The sequence below is a fragment of the Suricata suricatta genome, chromosome 6 (assembly GCF_006229205.1).
Source record: "Suricata suricatta isolate VVHF042 chromosome 6, meerkat_22Aug2017_6uvM2_HiC, whole genome shotgun sequence".
Taxonomy (NCBI): domain Eukaryota; kingdom Metazoa; phylum Chordata; class Mammalia; order Carnivora; family Herpestidae; genus Suricata; species Suricata suricatta.
In genome coordinates, this window is record NC_043705.1 from 71,595,172 (window position 1) to 71,606,768 (window position 11,597).

At 34.1% G+C, this 11,597-nt stretch overlaps 1 long non-coding RNA gene across 1 annotated transcript in view; it reads left to right on the forward strand.

Annotated features, from left to right (window-relative positions):
* Positions 1 to 800: 800 nt before the first annotated feature.
* The window catches only part of LOC115294109, a 252,583-nt gene continuing 241,786 nt past the window's right edge, over positions 801 to 11,597 (forward strand). Inside the window, exon 1 of the long non-coding RNA XR_003909726.1 lies at positions 801 to 910. This is a non-coding gene — a long non-coding RNA (uncharacterized LOC115294109). The remainder of the gene's footprint in view (positions 911 to 11,597) is intronic.

Here is an 11,597-nt window from a genome sequence, read left to right on the forward strand (position 1 = left end):
AGAAGGTGCTCAACATCATCAATCATCAGGGAAATACAAATCAAAACTCCAATGAGTTATTGCCTTACACCTGTGAAGATGGCTAGTATCAAAAAAACAATAGATAACAAATGTTGGTGAGGGTGAAGAAAAAAGGGAACCCTCATATGGTGTGCAGTGCATATTGGGACAGCTATTATGGAAAACAGTATGGAGGTTCCTAAAAAAATTAACAGTAAAGCTACCATATGATCTACCAATTCCACTTCTGAATATATATCCACAGGAAGTAAAATGAAGATCTTGAAGAAATACATGCCCTCTCATTCTCATTGCTGCATTATTCACAGTAGTCAAGACACAGAAACAACTTGCATGTCCATTTATGAACAAATGGATAAAAAGAATATGATACACACAGATATGCATTCGTGCAATGGAATATTATGAAGCCATAAATAAGAAGGAAATCTTGACATTTATGGTAACATGGATGAACCTAACAGGCATTATGCTAGGTGAAATAAGCTAAACAGAGAAAGACATACACCATACTATATGGAATCACTTATGTGTGACTTCTGAGAAAACTAAAAACAGAGAATAGAATGGTGGGTACCAGAGCCTGCTGACAATATTTCCCAACACTTCTGCCTGCTTTTAGTGAATGCCAGTAGGTAAAAATATATCATAGACTTGATGCAATGGAAAATTAAGTAATTACTTTCTTCTAGACAAATGCTCTCAAGTATTAGTGTAGAAAGAGTATTTTTTTTGTCTCCTTGATATCATAGATCTGTTTTTGTTTTCTTCAGGTTTAAAGGAACAGTAAGAAAAAGTTGCTGATTTTCAGAGGTCTTTTCAGCTTCATATTTCTGTGATTAAAAATGAGAAGGCAGAAGTGGATAATCAACCAGAAGATGCTACTGAGGTAGGAAACCTGCAATAGTAAGAAAATGTAGAGAACACCTTCGAAGGGGGGGCTGATGAACATGCATGAGAAGGCAGTTACTTCTCAGCTACTTTTGTGGTCAAAACAGATATAATTAAATAGTCCAAGCATATGTTCTACTTGATACTGGATGGGCTTGCAGATCTTTCCTGATAATACGACAGTGGCATCTACTGCCAAGGTATGGATATTATGAGGAATCTAAAGAGAAACATCATCATATATGGTGGCAAGAAACCAAGTCCTGCCTCTACATATTATCACCTCTACCCTTCCCTTCATTAAGAATAGAATGTTTTCAGATTAATAATTTTAATAATAGTGAAAATTAATAAATAATAATAATAATTTGTGCTGGGTACTCTAAAAGTTCTTATATGTATTATTTAATTCCATATTTACCACAGTTCCAAAGCGATGTGTTACTATTTTTTTTAGATAAGTCTCAGTAAGGTAAAACAACTTGAACAAACAGAAGTTGCAGAATTAAGAATCAAACTCAGGTGTTAGACTCCAAAGAGCATTTTCTTGGTCTCAATACTAGATAACTCTGTCTTTTGAATATAAGTGTATAATTCATTATGTATTTCTAGAATCTATACCTATTTTACTGTCATCCTAATTTATTTTACTTTTTAACTACATTCTCCTTGAAATAGAGCAAAAGCAGATGGCAAAACATATTCCTGTTTTTGTCTATATGTGTCTTTTTTGTTATTATTAAAGTGCATACCATTCTTTAGGTTGCCTTATCTTAAAATCCATGTGGTTAATTTAATTCTAGTAACTAGTGTATCAATTGAGAGATAAAATATTACAAAAGTGGTTCCTTAGCATGACAAAAATCCTCACAAAACTAGTGTATTCATACATCTATCCATAATCAGTTCTATAACATTTTTTAGAAAATAGAGTGGCTAAAGTGCAAAAAATAGAAGCTAATATAAGCTGAAATTGACAGGAATATTAAACTGCTTCTGAATTTTTAAAGTCAATGTATTATAAACTTTTAAAAGTAAAATTAGTACTTTAAAATATTGCTATTTCAAGGGGCTAAACATAATTGTGTATAACTTGTGTTTCCTTTAAAATGATACAATATTAGAATTACTTAATATAGACATTATGACAATGAGAAATGACGGAGAATCATATAAATCCAGATGCCTTATATTTTCAAATAATACGTACTTTAGGACAAATGACTGCATAAAAACAAGTTAATGAATGTTGTGTTTGAACTTAATTTCATAATCATTAAATGCCAGAGATATTTATTCCTTTCAAACTATGAAGTGTGAAATGGTCCAGAGGAGGTGAACGTGAAGCTAATGACTCCTCAGCTTGTTCAAACTTTATTTATTGGTCATGGAGTCTCAGATTTCAAACAGGATAGCATATACTTTTAACATTTGAAACATAAAGCAAACCGTAGAGTTTAAAAGCAGTGTTCTTTATGTTGTTTTCCTCCCTTTCCAATTGTCTTTTTGAAATTGTCTTGTCACAAATTTGCATTTCAACTGCAATGCTTTTGGTTTTCATTGTTACAATATATATGGATTATTTTAAAAATTTTATTTTACTTTTAAGGACCTTCATAACATTTGTATATTCTCAGCTAAGAAATCTATTTAAAAAGGGGGGAGGGGCACCTGGGTGGCTCAGTTAATTAAGCGTCCGACTGTTGGTTTTGGCTCAGGTCATGGTCTCATAGTTCATGGGTTTGGCCCTGCATTGGGCCCTGTGCTGACAGAGCGGAACCTGCTTGGGATTATCTATCCCTCTCTCTCTGCCCCTCCCTCACTTGCTCTTTCTCTCTCTTTCTCAAAATAAATAAATAAACAAATTAAAAATTAATCTGTAAAAAAAATCCCTCTAAGCCTCTAAATGTTCATGTGAGAAAAGAGAAAAAATATCTCAGTGTTTTTTTTGTCTTATGCTTTCCTTAGAAACATATTGGTATTCCTGTGGTACACAGTTTATTCCTAGGTTTAAAAAAGTTCATGTGAGCATAGAGAAAAAAATATCTCACTCTTTCTTTTGTATCTAATGTTTCCCTTAGAAGTATATTGGTATTTCTATGGTACAAGGTTTATTCCTAGGTTTCATTTTTTCTGCTTATACAATAAAATGATTAGTATTTCTAGAAGTCTGAATTTTAATTCCTATCCCTAAACTCTCTCAATGGAGGTTTCCACTGTATATATTGGTATGATGGAACTCAGTCTTGTATTGTATAGCTGATTACTCTTCTAAGAGTTTCCGCATCATAAAACTCTCCATCTATGCACCCATCACCAGATTCTCGTAGAAATCAATGATATCCAGGGCAAACAACCAAATTAGTGTCATACTCGATTGTGGAAGAGATGGAAGCTATTGGGACTATGATTTTGAGGTCTTTTTGTCAAATTCAGCAGAAAATCTTATGGGAAAGAGGTAATTGGAAGAGTATATTCTGCACCTGGTATGGAAAATGTTTGCTAAAAGTAAAGTACCCTTCAGTTCCATGATACTATTGCAAGAGTCTCTTTGTATGATTGTCCACTTAAAGTTCTGGCATGCTCTCACTAAAAATTAAAGCAATATTTATTTTCAGAGTATGTGATTTAAATCCTATTATTTAATTTAATATATCTTCATAGGGTGTTAAGAAACTTCATTTGAAGCATTTAATACCCATTAATCACCAATTTAAAAATTATAAATGAATGCATGTGTATATAAATATAATTAATCAATATGTGTGAATGTATTCATATGTAGGAAACTTTTATCATCTGTTCCTAACCTCACACTATAAAGAGCACTCTATACTGTCAAAGAACTGTGGGCACCTGGGCGGATCAGTTGATTAAGTGTCTGACTTCAGCTCAGATCATGATCTTGTGGTTTGAGTTTGAGCCCCATGTCAGGCTCTGTAACGACAGATCAGAGTCTAGAGCCTGCTTTGGATTCTGTGTGACTCCCTCTATCTTCCCCTCCCCCATTCACACTGTGTCTCTCTGTTTCTCAAATATGAATAAATGTTTAAAAAATGAAAAAAAAATGGATCTTAAGAATCTTTCAAACTAAGTCATGCTATGCATTGCATCCATTTTCCCAGATGCTTTGCAGGTACCTGAATAGATTGAAGGATTTAAGATTTAAAAAAAAATGCTCCTTAGAAATAAAGATGTGGCAGTATATATAGAGGTAGCTATAGCTCTAACATGCCATGAACCAAATTTGTCTAAATAACTAGAATTATGATTATGGTATTTTTTTATTTTCTTTATTTTTTTCACTTTTATTTATTATTGAGACAGAGAGAAACAGAGCATAAATGGGGGAGAGGCAGAGAGAAAGGGAGACACAGAATCTGAAGCAGGCTCCAGGCACTGAGCTGTCAGCACAGAGCCTGATGTGGGGCTGGAACTCACATACCTTGAGATCATGACCTGAGACAAAGTCAGAGGCTTAACCGACTGAGCCACCCAGGCGCTCCTGATTTTGGCATTTTGATGGTTTGTGTGTATGTTGGAGGACTGCATTGTTTTTCATCTTCTCTTAAGGAACACGAATATTTATGATAAACCTACAGTAAGTTCAGATGAAGCAGAAAAATAAATATTGTCTTCATGATATCTTACGCCAGAAGAAGTAAAAGTATAATTGATAAAATACATAATAAAATAGCTGTAAGCAAATTAAATAACTACCATTGCTATTCTGTACTTGATCTCAACCATTTTATAGTATATATCTCATATGGTGGGAACATACTGTTAATGAGACATACATCTAATTGTTGGCTAGTGATTACAAATAATTTTTGGGGGGCACGGATAATCTTCTTCATCCATCACTTTCTCCTTTCTTCCTCCTTTCTTTATGTTTAAAGAAATAGGAAACAATTTTCTGTGTATGTGATTTTTTAAAAAAAATCTCTTTTGTATACATTCTTGAATTTTCTAAGGAAAATACATTTGTTATTTATGTGAAGGAGTATATAGGTTTTAAGTATAATCTAATATCTGTTCAGCTGGGATCTTTTGTACTTTTTGCATGCTGGAAGGCAGTGCTTACATATTTCAAACTGGAGATTGTTAAAAGTTATGGTTTATGAAACTGTTATCACTGACACCATCTGGATAATGTTTGGCAGTATAAAAAGTCTGAACACATCCATCAGTTAAGGGTATTTTCTCACTCCAGGAGATTAGAATGAAACTCTATGTGGAAATGAGTCTATATAAGGAAAGAAGATTGTTCAAATTTGAAGGGAGACTGCAAAGGCAAGTGAAGTATGCAGGAGTTTTCTGGGCATGAGATGAGGAACAGCTAATAAAATGATCTCTGCTTGACTGCATCAGAGGAGAGTCAAGGAAGTTAAACGCTAGATTACCAAAGAAAATATTTTAAAGAAAATAAGAGACTTAAAAGATGTCAGCTTTCCTCATAATTTAAACCTAGTAGCTTAGTGTTTTAAGGTCAGAACTGATTACTTGTGGAAGTCAGTTTTCAAACAAGATAAGATAGCTTTCTGGGTCTCTGAGCTTGAATTAAATATTCTTGGGGGAACAATTTAAGGAAGAGCTTGAGAAAATGTGGTAAGAATCTATTCTGCTGTTACTTACCACTTTCCATATCAACTAGTTGCATTTTTCCCCCTGTCACACTTGTCCTTAGAGTAAGCCTGCAATTGGGGCGCCTGGGTGGCTCAGTCGGTTAAGCCTCCAGCTTCGGCTCAGGTCAGATCTCACGTTCGTGGGTTCGAGCCCCGCGTCAGGCTCTGTGCTGATGGCTAGCTCAGAGCCTGGAGCCTGCTTCCGGTTCTGTGTCTCCCTCTCTCTCTGACCCTCCCCCTCTCATACTCTGTCTCTCTCTGTATCAAAAATAAATTTAAAAAAACATTTAAAAAAATTTAGAATAAGCCTGCAATTGCCATCTCCCAGTGCCCTTCTACAGAATCTTCAAGCACTTGGAAGTTGGGTGGTTGGAGGCCTATTTGTAGGGTGTTTTATTTGCAAGGGTCTCTGAAATGACATCGCCATTCTGTCTCTTTTCTCTTAGGTGAAAAGAACCAGAGTCTCCATTTCCCCCACTAGCATACATTGTCTTTATATCCAAAATGGTTATCAGTAGTCAAATGATATAATAGTTTCTCCAAAATAACTAAACCAGTCACCTTCACATTAATTGGTTTTTACAACTTTTTATTTTTTCCCTTAACACTAAGAATCTCTTCTATTACTTCTCTTTACTTCATGAACTTTGAAATTTGAAAAAAAAAAGTCTATATAGAGAATTTACTCATTATAAGTAGCAGCTCAGTTACCATTTTGTCCCCACCTCCCGCCCCCCAGATAAGAATCATTAGGGTAGTAGCCCCTGGGCTTCTCTGGGAGTGGCAGGTGTGTCTGTGGCTACCACTTATTTACTCATTTCCATTTTCTGAGTCAAGAAAAAAAATCATTTGGAGATTCTAGTGTGTCAAGGGCATTAGAATAAACTCAGATGGTAGGTGCCCTTACAAAGAGTATGAAAACTGAAAACTGTTTTTCTTACCTGGCTGTGTAACTTACCAACTGTGTAACCATGGAACCTTATTTAACCTTTCTATGCCTCTCTTCCTTATCTGTGATAAAGGGAAAACAGTAGTACCCACATAATCTCACTACGGGGATTAAATGTGTACCTATATGTAAAATACTTAGAATGGTTCCTGGCACATAAAATTACTATAAAAGTGCTTATTACGTTTAATATATTAGTTAGCCTATGAAGATTTACAACAGGTAAATATATGACACCCACAAAGTTTTAATTCCTATAGTGATTAGATCTTTTAAGAAAAGAAAAAGAACATTTCCTGAGTCTAGAGGTCTCAGATCAGTAACCATTGTAGCATGTATGCCCCTCAAGAGGAGGTGCCCAGCTTCTAGTTTGGGGCAAGTCTTTCTGCAATCACATTTGTACTTATTTTCATGTCCTTGTTCTATGTAACATGGGTGTTTATATATAAGTATTCAACAAATATTCTATTAAGCTTATATTTTATATACATATTATATATTTTTATATATTTTACATATTTCTACATAGAAATATATTTTTACATTTATGTGTGGATTTTTTTGTCAAGTTAGCTGACAGTGTAGTCTCTGTTTCAAGAGTAGATTCCCATGATTCATCACTTACACACAGCTCCCAGTACTCATCCCAGCAAGTGCCCTCCTCAGTGTCCATCACCCATATTCCTTATCCCCCAACCCTCCACTCCCATCAACCCTTAGTTCTCCGTATTTAAGAGTCTCTTCTGGTTTGCCTCCTTCTCTGTATCCTATTTCTTCTTCCCTTCCCCTATGGTCATCTGTTAAGTTTCTCAAATATCACTTATGAGTAAAATCACATATCTGTCCTTCTCTGACTGACTTATTTCACTTAGCATTATACCCCCCAGTTCCATTCACGTTGTTGCACATATTATGTACATGGATCTATCTAAAATGATTCATTATGAAAATTATAAAGGTTTATAATTTATGCTGTTTCAGTCATTTAATTTTTGTCATTTGAACTTTTTACCTTGTAGCAACTTGTATCACTTAAATTTAATTTTGGTTTGCTATATTTCTCAACATTGACTTCAGGAAGATTTGCCCCAAACTAGAACTTGAGCAAAAACATTAATTAAGCAATAGAGAAGTTAATAACAGAAAATGGAAAAAATTAGGAAAGCTAAAAGGCATAGAATAAAATAAACTGTGAGGATACTTAAGTAGCCTTTCACTTTTGACTTATATTGCATATTTATAAAGTCCTCTGTAAATTCTAAGTGTAACATAAATGAAAAATATTTTTATTATTTTACTAGTAATATTTCCATGGTCACTGTAGAAAAGCAGGTTACATCTGTAGAAAAGGAATAATTAATATAGGTTTCCAGATTTTAGCTGCATTAGCCAAAAGTATTCTTTCCCAAGGCTGAGAATAGTAACTCTGTGAAGCTGAGATCTAGTAGCATTCGGTGCAGTGAGCCTATTTTTGGTTAAAATCAACCATTCAAGGTTGTGACAAAGGTTGGCAAAAACCAATCAGCTGGAATGGATAGCATTGTGTGCAGTTGGATCATGGCATGGTATCTAAGGACACATCAACCAGAAGCGATTATGTCAAAACAAAATTCTCTAAATGAGAGCATTGGAGTCAGCACTTCCGAAAGGATAAACAGCTCAGAATGTGCCTGTGTAAGGACTCAGAGGCTTCTCTTAAATGCTGAAAGGTGGATTCGAAATGTTCGGTGGCTTAGTTAACTATGTGTATTGAGCATATGAAACTTTCATGTCATTTGCCCTATCTGGATATAGTTCTTCGTAACAGTGTATTTCTTTGGAGATGCTCCAACAAGCTTGTTAACAAGTTTGTGATATGCTGTCACAAACCCACTACTGAATTACGTAAGGTCAGTTGTTAAATTTATGTTAAATATAAGACCCTCAAGAAATATGACAGAGTTGGGAGCCAAGGGACTCAATAACATAGGAAAGAATTCTTAACTAACTCCAGTCTCCTCTTTATCTTATATAATAATTGCATGCTCTCTATTATCATCATCTTTATCTTTCACTGTGCACACATAAATCTCATGCCATGTCGTTTAGCTGCATTACTTTCTCTTAATTCAAACAATTCCTTTACTTGAAATCTTTTTTGAATGAGTGACAATGCAACACCATCAAAATGTTCCATTCAAGAAAGTACCTCTAATTGCCTTTTACAAAATAAATGAAATCCCAGGATTTTTTGAAATAATACATGCTTTCAAATCATAGAGAATTTTTGTTTTAGCACTCTTTGTTAGTACACTTTAGAATCTGTCTAAAGAATGTGCTTAATTTCTAGTGGGACTGTGTTTAAGTATCATCAGTTACAAGTGGGAAATGACCAGTATGTTAAAATTTTTAATTTTGTATACAGAAACAGATCTTTCCCAAGAATATCTAGTAAACGAACGACAAAAATGCCTTACCAGTAAGACATTTTTAAATAAAAATTTAATTTTTTGTGAAAGAGAGTACTTATATCTCAAACTTGACAAATTCTCTAACAGAGAAGCAGAAGAGGAACCTAAGATAAAGTATCATCATCTTTAAATTTTTAATGACTAACTTGTATATTTCCTAAATTTATGTTATTATATTATCATATCCTGGTTTATCTGATCATTTACTCAAACAGTAAGAATGGAGTTTATTCTGTAATTGCTAAAATACCTTGTGTGGGAATAAAAAATGAAATTTATTATGTTAATAGCATTATCAAGAGCTAAAAGCAAAATTCTTTGATCTAATTAACATTTAGGTTATTTTGCAAGATTTTAAAAACATTTTTCTTCCTTGTAAGTATGTAAAATTACTAATTTCTCTTATAAAAATAGTGCCTGATGCTGAGATCAAGCAAACAGTGTTTCTTACAAAGGGAAGAACTGTTCTGGATGAGTGTTAATCAGTCTTCACCCTTAAAAATTTCAAAAATTCTATTTACCTTAGCTGATTTCATATACAAGTTTGTTTGTTCTACAAGGAATTTCACTTGTAGTTGTTAGCCTTCGAGCAGTGCTTCTCAAACTCTAAATTGCGTATAAATTACCTGGAGATCTTACTAACATGTGGTTACTGACTCAGAAACCCAAGATAGGACCAGTATTGTGCATTTCTATATTTACTTTTTACTTTTTTACTTTTACTTTTTTACTTTATTTTTTTGCTTTTACTTTTTACTTTTTAATCACTTTTTAATTTTACTTTTTTTATCATATTTTGTTTTATTTTATGTTTACTTTATTTCATTTCATTTTTATATCATTTTATTTCATTGCATTTCATATCAATCCAAGTTAGTTAATATACAATGTAATAATGGTTTAAGAAATAGAATTTAGTGATTCATCACATATATATAATACCTAATGTTCATTCTAACAAGTGCCCTCCTTAAAGGCATCTCCCAACACCCCATCAAAAACCTTCAATTTGTTCTCTGTACTTGAGTCTTTTATGGGGGAACCTAGGTGGCTCAGTCTATTAAGTGTCTGAATTCAGCTCGGGTCATGATCTTGCCTTTTGTGAGTTCAGGCCCCTTGATGAGCTCTGTGCTAACAGCTCAGAGCCTGGAGCCTGCTTCAGATTCTATGTCTCATTCTCTCCCTACCCCTCCACCACTCATGCTCACTCGCTCTTTCCCTCTCTGAAAAATAAATGTCATTAAAAAAATAAAAAGTCTTTTATAGTCTGCCTGCTTCTCTGTTTTTATCTTTTTTTCCCTTCCCTTCCCTTATGTTCACCTGTTTTGTTTCTTAAGTTTCAATTATGAGCAAAATCCTATGATATTTTTCTTTCTCTGACTGACTTATTTTGCTTAGCATCATATATTTTAGTACCATCTACATTGTTGCAAATGGCAAAAATCTCATTCTTTTCTTTTTTGATCACTGAGTAATATTCCATTGTGTGTATATATATATATATATATATATATATATATACACACACACACACACACACACACACACACACACACCACATCTTTATTTATCAGTTGATGGACATTTGGGCTCTTTCCATCCTTTGGCTATTCCTGCTGGTGCTGCTGTAAACATTGGAGTGCATGTGCCCCTTCATATTAGCATTTTTGCATCCTTTAGGGAAATACATGGTAGTGTAATTCATAGGGTAGTTGTATTTTTAGTTTTTTGAGGAACCTCCATACTATTTTCCAGAGCAGCTGCAACAGTTTACATTCCCACCAGCAGTGCAAAAGTGTTTTTTCTCTGCATTCTCACCAACATCTGTTGCTTTTGAAGTGTTAATTTTAGCCATTCTAAACAATGTGAATTTTTAACCTGCCTCAAGGTAATGCTGATGTGGCTGGTCCACATTCTATTCTTTGAGTTAAAAGATCCTAGGAAATGTCTTCTCTAAGGTATAAAATACCATCAGTATTATTTTATATTTACTGCTAGCCTAGAGTGTTGTATAGGGCTGCCTATGGCTATGCTTCATCTTTTGTTAATAAGAGAAACTCACTGATAAAGATAGTATGAAATGAGGTAGTATGAAATGAGAACTATAAATCCTTTAGAAATAATTGTTTTATTAATAAAACAGAAATATACACAAGCAGCATAGGAACACATGCCAAAATATACTTTTTATTATTATAGAAATACTTAGTCCCAGAATGTGTGGATTATAAACAAGACACCTCTATATAATACATGGGGCAAAACAAATTATAAGAAAATTTAAATTAATTTTTAGAATTAAAATAAAAGTTATCAAATTTTGTTGATTCAATAAAAGCAGTGATTAGAGGTAGGGAGAGGGTGTGGAGAGATGGGCACCCTCATACACTGTTGGTGGCAATGTAAACTGGTGCAGCCGCTCTGGAAAACAGTGTGGAGGTTCCTCAAAGAACTATCGATAGATCTCTCTTATGACCCAGCAATAGCATTGCTGGGGATTTACCCAAGGGAGACAGAAATGCTGATGCATAGGAGCACATGTACCCCAATGTTCATAGCAGCAATGTCAACAATAGCCAAAACATGGAAGGAGCCTAAATGTCCATCACCTGACGAATGGATCAAGAAGATGTGGTATATATTCACGATGGAGTACTA